The following is a 10,707-nucleotide window of genomic DNA, read 5'->3' as shown; positions in this document are numbered from 1 at the left end:
TCATTTCTAGATGGATACAGTGGATACAATTAGATAACTATTGCTCTTGAAGATCAAAAGCTATTTTCCTAGAAGATTAAAAGAAGACCACATTTTCATGTCCTTGGGGTACCTATGCCTATTATGTATTACCATTTGGCTTATGTAGTGTACTTGCTACTTTTTAAAGAGCTGTAATCAGCATCTTTGCTAACATATCACATGATTGCATGGAGATATACATGAATGAATTCACTACATTTGGTATCACATTTGAGGAAGCTTTGAAGAACTTGGAGAAAGTACTAATCTAATGTGAATATCACAACCTATCTCTCAATAGTGAGAAATTCTTTCTAATGATGCTAGAAGGCATGGTATTGGGATATTTTACCTCTAAAGCTAGAATTGAGGTAGACCCTGCAAAAGCAAAGGTAATTCTCACACACCCTACTCCCACAAATCAAAAAGAAGTTAGATCTTTCCTATAACATACTGGCTATTATAGGAGATTTATCAAAAACAATAGTTAGATAGCTAGTCCTCTTTATACTTTGCTAACCAAAGAGGCTAAATTTGCCTAGATAAGGGAACATGATCACTCCTTCCAGGAGCTCAAGTCATTGTTGACAAGTGCACAAATACTTAGGAGTCCTATTGGACTTTTCCCTTTCAAATACATATAGGTGCTTTTGACTATGCCATAGGTGTAGTCCTAGGACAAAAATCTCAACATATTGTAAATGTAATCCACTATATCAATAAGAGCCTTCAAAGACCAGAGTTAAACTTTACAATGATTGAAAAAGAACTATTAGCAGTAGTTTGTGCTCTGAACAAATTCTAGCATTACATAACTAGTTATCCAATATTTGTTCATACTAACCATGCAAAAATTAAGTATCTCATGAACAAATCTACCATTATAGGCAGGTTAGCAAGATGGCTACTTTTTCTTGCAAGAATTTAATACTACAATCATTAACAAACCAAGGAAAGAAAATATGGTAGCTGATCATGTAACCAAAATTGACCATGACGAAGATGATTTACATATTGTTTTACACTACACATGATCAAGTTATGAGGGGATATGTGAGAGAAGATGAGATATATGACATTCTACATGCATTTAATAATGAACCATGAGGAGGGCACTTTGCAACAAAAAGAATAGCATTGATGATTTTAACAACTAATTACTATTGGCCTACACTTCATAAAGATGCAACCAACTATATAGCGAAGTGTGATAAATGTTAGAGGATGGGCTGACCAACAAAAATAGATGAAATGCCTCTCAATCCACAAATAGTGTTAACACCATTTGATAAGTGGGTCATGGACTTCATTGGTCCAATAGATCCTCCATCCAATAGGAAATCATATATCCTTGTATGTACTAACTACCTAACAAAATGGGTCAAAATCAAAGCCATGAAGCATGTTTGTAACCATAAAGTTATCAAATTTCTATATGAAGAAATCTTTACTCATATGGCATACCCAAAGAAGTTGTTACTGAATAGGGTGCTTAATTCACTTCCATTCTGATAACAAAACTCATGAAAGAATATAATATCAAACACGAAAAATCAAGTCCCTATCATCCTCAAACTAATGGACAAGAAAAGGTTACAAATTCAGAGATAGAAGCCATCTTGACAAAGATAGTTCATTTGCACCACAAGGATTGGACCAATAACTACCAAAACCTATCTAGGCATACCAAACAACATGGAAGACCACAAAAAGGTTCACAGTATTTGAACTTTTCTATGGAAAAGCAACAATGCTACCGATTGAGTTTGAACACAAGACTTTAAGAACAACACTAGAGTTAAACATTGATCTTCCTGTAGCACAGAGAGAGCACTTACCACATCTTAATTCTTTGGATGAAATGCGCAAATCTACCCTGGATGCATAGAAATCATATAGAAGCAAAGGAAACAATGGCATGACTCCCACATTAAGAGTAAGCAATTTCAAATTGGCAACTAGGCATTGCTTTATGATTCTAGATTTAAAGATATACTGAGCAAGCTATAGACATGATGGCTAGGTCCCTATGAAATATGTCATAAATTTGGAAATGGAGCCATCTAGTTAAATTAATCTAGTTTACTTCAAGTTATTAGTCAATAGACATTGGCTCAAGTTGTATAAACAACCCCAAACAAAAGAAGACTTCCTGTAGCAATTTCAACAGCCAATTTCAAATGCAAAATGGTAGCACTTCCTACAGCAGAAGGTGTTAAACTTTTTCCTGTAGCTCTTCAATAAGAATTCCTTTGAGCATGCCAATTAAAAAAAAATTATTTCTACATAAAGTTCAAATTCTTTATTCTTTTTCAACTCATCTCATTTCTTTTTCTACCACCCACCCATCTCCCATGTCATAATTTTTCAACTCTTTCAATAACACAATAAGTTCACTGATGTTGCCACCTTCAACTAGTATGTCCGATAATCAAATTGGTAGGTATAAGCTTTTCAAATTTTATTCATCTTTATCACATATATTTTGATTAGTTATATTTATTATTGCATTAAATATATTATTGTGGCATTATGCCAACTTTTGTACCTCATGCCAAGTATGACAAGTGAGGACACTTATCTGTGCTCTCTCTTTGTTTGATTAAAATCTAGTTTCCATAAGTATGCAAGTGTCAAGTGTCATACCCTTATTCCCAAATAATTCCTCATTGTCAAGCCAGATGTAACTCAAATTAAATTTTGAGGTGATTCTCACATATCAATGATTTATTCCCATTTAAACCACATTATTATTTCTCATGATGTATTGTTTATGATGGAAATTTGTAGAAAAGAATATGAAGTGTAAAACGAGTCAATGGTTTTCAAAAAAAAGAATCCAAAATTCACAAAAGGGAAGAAGGGTTTGCAAATAAAGTAGAGGTTGAAAGTAGTAAGAACAAATGGGAGCACAATTGTAGTTATGTGAACTAGTAGAACATAGTGTTTTACTTTCTAATGTAGAAGTAATAAGAAGATTTAATGTTGGAATATTTCTTGAAATAATAGAGTATGATGAAGAAGAAGAAACTACTAAATTATATGTATATTTGAGGAAGGTGAAGCAACGGAATGGGGATTGATAGTTGTTGCCAAAGAGAAATAGATAGCAGAAGTATTCAAGATACTAGTAGTAGGAGAACACTACCCCAATGCACATGATGCTAGATTAGCTAGAGCTTAGATTTTCGTACCAAGTGACCCTTGTTTGGATATTACTAAGAAAGGACACAAAAGAATGTCTCTTCTACTACCGTAAAATGAGTTGGCCATACATATTATTAGGTATTTTACATGTAAAGGAAGATTTTCTAATTTGCATGCACATCATTTTAAGTTTCTCAGTTATGTAAGACATAATTTTCCAATAAATGTCCCCAATTTCTTGTACAATATCTTATGTATTAGTGCCAAAGAAGCCAAGAAAGGAAAGGATAATTCTAGTACTCATCATGTTCTAATCAAATTGCTCATATAAACATCTCTTAGGGATGTGTCTCCCATGTCATGGGTAGAATTGTCCAGCATAAAATGCTACAACCTCAGACTGCCCCTAATGAATAGCCCAACTAAGATAATGTAGTCCCCATTGACACAAATACTAAGCTAAGCACCCAAGATGTGGAAACTAAAAATGTATAAGAAAATTTTCCTTTACCCACTCAAATGAGAAATGTACCTACCTCTACCCAAGCAAAGAGAAAACAAAAATTACAAGAAGAAACCTCAACTCCTGCAATAGAAAAAAAGAAACTTGTAGTCTCAAACAAAAAGAAAATAAAGTCGGCTCCTATAGAAGCTACTTCTATAGCAAAGACACTGAAAAGAGTTAGCATTAAAAGGCTATGGTGCTTGAAGAACTCCCTATGTAAAGAAGCTGTAGAATGAGAGAGAAAACTCCTAAATTTTCTATAGAAACCCAGTCCACTTCACCTAGACAATCTAATGAAGAATCTCCAGTACAAGTTGTCCTAGATGATTCTCCCAATCAACCTAAAATTTCTATCATTCCTCAAAACCCTAATGAGAAAAGTAAGGTTGGGATAAATAAAAGCCAAAATAATTCCCCAACAAGCCAACAAGATACTCAAGGACGTAAAGAAGAAAAAGCCCAAATAATGCACCAGCTGGCTAGTTCCAAAACTACCCTAGTTCCCTATAAGAAAACATGGTTTAAATTTTTTTTTGAAATAGTAATGGAGGGAATAGAGGAAGAAAAATAAATATGAAAAGGAAAGTATCCTAGTTACCTTACAAATGCTTTTTTTTCTATTATATAATAAACATGTGTTAACAATAGCCCTATGGAGAGAGGAGAAATAGGAAATGAAGAAGGTAATAATAGATCCAGGTGAAGAAATTGTAGACTTGAAAGAGCAATTGGAAAAATAGAAGCAAAAGATGGATCATGCCCTTAAATTGGCTAATCAAATATTTAATCGTAGGCCACCACCTAGGATCTATGACATTTGTTTAAAAGAACCGATGAGGCCAAATATTGCCTTTATTTCATGATAGTTTTAAAACACTTTGTTGAAACTCTATTTTATTTTTTATAAAAACATTTGTGGACCTATGTTTACCAAAACCTATGATAAACCTATGGGTAGATACCATGCCATCTTTTGCTAGTATTATATATATATTATGTAGTATTTCATTCAATTATCAAAATGTGTGTTCTTATATTTGAATTTAATTTGATAAATGTTTATTTAAAAGCATGTCTCTATATTATAACTAACCTATTAGCAATGAAGATAGAAGATGATTGGAAGAATTCAAGATGAGTGACAATATCATTCGAGGAGAAAAGAACGCTGAGATGTAGCTATGGTGGAGGAAAGTTGTAATGGTTCCAAAGGACATGACAACAAGTATGGAGGAGCTATCAAGACTTATTGCATTCTCTATAGTTATTCCTATGGCAAGCCAATGTTTAGACTTTATTATTCCCACCTTAAACCATTATCTCTTCTTCGTGCCTTGAGTTGTTATTTTCCTTCTTTCTCTCCTGCAGATTTAAATCTAGGTTATTTAATTTTCTATTATGGGAATAAGTGTCAATATCCTATATATGGGAATCAAAACAAGTGTGTTAGTTTAGCTAGTTAGAAGAAAGAGTTTATGAGAACAGACTATTAACTTTTACAATGAGATTGTGTTTTTACAGTTCTATGTTATGTAATGAATTTCTAAAATGTAATGAAATAAGTTTTTGGCTTCTATCTTGTGTTAGTAGTTTACTTGAAGCCAACCAATGGGGTCCACTTGGAAGTTGTATTAGATTAGGATATAATTGATTTATTTCCAAGCATTCTTAGTATTGTAAGTAGAAGTTTTAAGTTCCTTCCTGTAGCATCGTACTTCATGAATGTTCCTACAACATATGTCAGAATAGTTATAGTGGATGAACTAAGTTGGAATATTTGTTAGCCTTTCATTGTGTTTCTAGTATTCATAGAGTTAAGTGTGTTAGTTTCTTGTAGCAATAGTGTAAGTTATTTTCCTTGCATTTTACTTTCCTGCAGCATAAGCCTAGAGATTTATTAAGAGACCTAGTGCACATACTGTGTCGACCATTTCAAGTATATGTCTCTGGGTTGACAAGATTAAATGCACCTCATACGGAAAAAATAGTCCTTAGTTTGAATATATTATTCCTAAGCATGGCCTAAGCATGACTATGATACAACTATTGTGAGGCAGACCCTTTTTGGTACCATTTCCAAGGATGGTTTCAAGCTAGGAGCATCTTTGAGTCAGAGTTCTTAGATAATTTTTTTTTAGAAATTTCTTGTTTTGAGGCTTCTTTCACTAGTGTGAAAAGTTTAATTGCATTCATTGAAGAGGAAGATGACAAGATGAATATGGTAAATTTCTTCCACAAGAGTCTGTTAATCTGAATGAAGAAATTAAAGATGAAGAAGTTGAGTTACCTTTTGAGGATGCAAGCCCTATTTTTCCCATAGCATCATCATCAAGAGCTAAACCAATAGATACAAGTGGTCTTCAAACTTTTACTAAAGTTTTGGCTAGTTTTCTTGATAACACTACTTTGAATCCACCAGTTGTTTATCATCCAGTACCCAATGTCCCTTTTCAGCAACAACCTCATAATCTAATACCTCCAGTCATGGCACAACTTACTTTTCCATTTCCTCTCCCAAGCCTTGTAAGTACTGATAATCTCAAGAATATACCTACAATTTCCATTCCAAAGTTCTATGGCCTTGCAACTGAAGACCCTAGTACTTTCTTGTGTGAGTTTGATATAATTTTTTGTAGTTTTGACTACAACACTGATGCCCATAACCTTAAATTCTTTCTAGCAACATTGAAAGAATTAGCTCTATGATGGTTCATAAGCTTAGGAACCAATGGAGCAGGAAGTTGGGATGAAATGCAAACTCTATTTTTGGATAAGTACAAAGAGTATTACAAAGCATCTAGTTCAAGAGGAGATGATGTCTTTAGGATATCTTAGAAGGAGGAAGAAACATTGCAAGATTGTGTTTCAAATTTCTTATATACACTCTAGAAGAACCCTTAGCATGTGTTGTTCGAGGATTCACAAAAGCTAGTCTTTCTAAGAGGTGTAAATGATAACTATTTAGAAGCACTTGACTTGATGGTTGGTGGTGATGTATATCAAGCTTCCTGGGAAGACATCAAAAAGATCTATCAGAACTATTCAAGGTCAACCATGAAGAAAGAATGAGGACCTTGTTCCACATTCACTAAAGGAATAAGTCAAGGCATTTCAAAGCTTGAGATATCTAACCTAATGTAAGATTTCAAACAAGACATCATCAAAAATGTTGCTACACATCTTGACATGATGATTGCAAAGAAGAAGTATGCAAAATTCATGCTATAACTAGCTAAATACTACCCTCATTTTTGAAAGAAAAAGAAGGATTGCCAATGTAAACTAGTCACAAGCATGGAGAACTAGCATCTTTGAACTAAGTACATCAAGATAGATGGAGATTATGAGAAAATATTATTTATTGCTCAATGCTAACCATAGGCCCAATGTCAAGGTATGCCTTAGGATCCTATGCAAAATTCAAATTCATATGATAATCAATGGAAAAGCTGTAATCCTAAAGGTCCTCCACAATATCAACCTAATTGGAACAATGTTGGGCAAAACAACCCACAAAAATCCCACTGACCTTAGAATTCCCAACCACCCTAGCCTAATCACCAAAGTAACCTATGAAAAAACCAACAAAACTATTGGTAGAAGTAGTAGAACCAATGGTAACCACCCCAAGGGAATTGGCAATCTATGAACCAATGGAAGGGATCTCAACAATGGCCTAACCAAAATACTGGTACTCCACAATTACCACCTGCAGTTCAATAAACTGCTCTAATGCCACTGCCTACAAATCCTGGACCTCAAAAGTAGACATAGTTAACTACACAACCTTAGCCAAACCCCAATAGCCAATAGCCATAACAACCCATGTATAGTGCTAATGCTCAGCAGTATCTTGCTTATGCTTTGGGTGTTGCAGATATACATTTGAGATTTGGTACAACTTTACTAGCACCTAAAATACCTCTTATAACTAAAATACCAAACCCTATTATAGCATCAAAACCCTTAGTTGCTGAAATAGTTGACCCAATCAATGATACCATGTCAAAACAAGCTCAACCAACAATGGAAACTCCTTTTCAAAAAAAGCTTATACAAAAGAAACTTGAACAAATAGAGGAAAAACCCTTTGACATTGTTGATTAGTTGATAAACATACATGTCAAAATACCCTGGTTTCAAACCATTAAGGATGTTCTAGTTTATGGAAAAGCCATTAGAGAAGCCTACTTGAAAAAACTTGGAAGGAAGAAAAAGGACTCCACCACAGTCCATGTTGTGGGACAATTGGCTGACATCATGTTAGGGAAATTGATCACACCAAAATATTTTGATCCAAGAAGTCTTCTAGTGAATTTCAGTATAAATGGTCAATTTGTTAAAAATGCTTTACTAGATCTTCGCACTACTATAAATGTCATGATCAAGGATACTATGAAGAAGTTGAAAATTAGAAGGACTAAGGGCTACACCAACAATTCTACATCTTGCAAATAGTTCTACTATCACCCCTAATGGGATGATAGAAAATAGAGTTGTAACCTTAGATTCTCTAGAATATCTTGGACACTTCATGATTTTATCCCCAAACTTAATCTATCTAGTTACCCTATCATCCTAGGTTGACCATGGTTAGCCATAGCTGATGCAAATATAAGTTGTAGATCAGGGAATATGACCATATCAAATGGCCAAGCAACAAAGAAATTTGATTTATATCCTCTAGCCCAACTGTTACCAAATTTGAGCATATTTGTTTGGCCAAATTTAGGGGATAAAGAAAAAGAGTTAAATTATATAGTATAACTCATGATGTTGCATAGACAATCTTTTATAAAACTACAAGAGGAAGATTTAGTACTTCAGAGTATCCTCACTAATAGTTGTGTGGTAGAAAAAAGATGTATCTAAAAGTTCTATGTTGGAATTAATCACATATGAAGAATGTGATAAGAATTGTATTTTTCTCAAAGAACCTAATATTCTTCATCCAATCTTACCATGTGAATTAGAAGCAAGTCCAATCTTTGAAGCTTCTATGATAGAGTCCACCACTACTATTGAACTTACCAAAGGTCATAATCTTCATGTTAATCCCAAATTAACACCCACACAAATGGAACAGTTAAAAGATTTGCTTCAAAGGCATGAAGAGGTGTTTGCATGGGACTATAGTGATATGAAAGGATTGAGTCATCAACTATGCACCTATAGGATATACATTAATGAAGGTTGTCTACCACTCCATCAACCCCAGAGAAGGATAAATCCAAGCCTTAGAGAGATAGTTAAAACTGAATTGCAAAAATTGCTTGATGTTGGTTTTATTTATCCTATATCTGATAGTAGATAGGTGTCACCCTTGGTCATAGTTCCTCAAAAAGGAGGAAAATGGAGAATTTATGTAGATTACAAAGGATTGAACAAGGCTACCAAAAAGCATCACTTTCCTTTACCATTTGTATACCAAGTTTTGGACACTCTAGCTAGAAAGAAGTGTTTCTCTTTTCTAGATAGGTATAGTGGTTATAACCAAATTAGTATTGCTCCTAAAGATCAACAAAAAACCACATTTATATGTCCATGTGGTACTTTTGCATACTCTATTTTACCATTTAGTCTATGCAATGCTCCTACAATGTTCCAAAGAATAGTCATTAGCATTTTTGCTGATATATCACATGATTGTATGGAAATATACATGGATGACTTCACAACATTTGGAGTCACTTTTAAGGAAGCAATGATGAATCTTGAAAAGGTTTTGGTAAGGTGTCAAGTACATAATTTGGCACTTAATAGTGAAAATTGTTTCATGTTCATGTAGGAAGGTGTGGTACTTGGTCATTTCATATGAACTGTAGGAATACAAGTGGATCTAGCTAAGATAGAGGTAATTCAAACATTGCCCATATCTAAAAAATCAAAAGATGTAAGATCTTTTCTAGGTCATGCTAGATATTATAGATGTTTCATAAAATTTTTCAAAACAATAGCTAGTCCGTTGTATAAGTTACTCACAAAAGAAGTTGAATTTAGTTGGACATCCAAATGTGATGAAGCCTTCCTCAAGCTTAAGAAACTTCTGACTACAACCCTAGTTTTACAAGGCCCTAATTGAAATTTACCTATTTATATTTATACTAATGCCTCTAATTATTCCATAGGTGTAGTCCTAGCACAACAATCCCGAAATCTTGAAAATGCAATTTATTATATTAGCAAGAGCCTTCATGGACTAGAATTAAACTACATAGTGATAGAAAAAGAACAACTAGCAATAGTTTATGCCCTAAAAAAATTTCAACATTACATAACTAGCTATTCCATATTTGTTCATATTGATCATGCGGCAATTAAATATCTCATGAGTAAACTTTCTATAACTGATAGATTAGCAAGATGGTTACTATTGTTGCAAAAATTTGATATAACTATTGTTGATAAGCCTAGAAAAGCCAATGTTGTAGTTGATTATTTATCAAGAATCCATCATGATGATACTAACACTACTTTGGTAGATGATGCATTTCCAAATGACCATTTATTTCATATTTTTGTTCAAACTTCATGGTATGAAGACATTGTTAATTACATTGCAACTAATAAAATACTAGAACATTTTTCTTATAAGGAAAAGAAGCTACTTGTAGAGAAAAGTTTCTATTTCTCCGGGATAGATAATCTCTTGTTTTATACTAGACCTAATCAAGTTATGAGAAGATGTGTGAGAGAGGATGAGACATATGATATTCTACATGCATGTCATAATGAACCATGTGGAGGACACTTTGTAAAAAAAAGAATAGCCTTAAAAATCTTGACAATTGGTTATTATTGGCCTACACTTCATAAAGATGTAGCCAACTACACATGGATGTGTGACAAGTGTCAAAGAATGGGAAAACCAACAAGAATAGATGAAATGCCTCTTAATCCTCAGATGACATTAACACCATTTTAAAAATGGGGCATGGACTTCATTAGTCAATTTATGCTCCATCTAATAGGAAATCCTATATGCTTGTGTGCACTAATTACCTGACAAAATGGGTTGAAGTCAAGGCCATGAA

Source organism: Cupressus sempervirens, chromosome 5 (genome assembly GCF_028749045.1).
Source record: "Cupressus sempervirens isolate cs-2001-9-10 chromosome 5, ASM2874904v1, whole genome shotgun sequence".
Classification (NCBI taxonomy): domain Eukaryota; kingdom Viridiplantae; phylum Streptophyta; class Pinopsida; order Cupressales; family Cupressaceae; genus Cupressus; species Cupressus sempervirens.
This window is presented reverse-complemented; position numbering follows the sequence as displayed.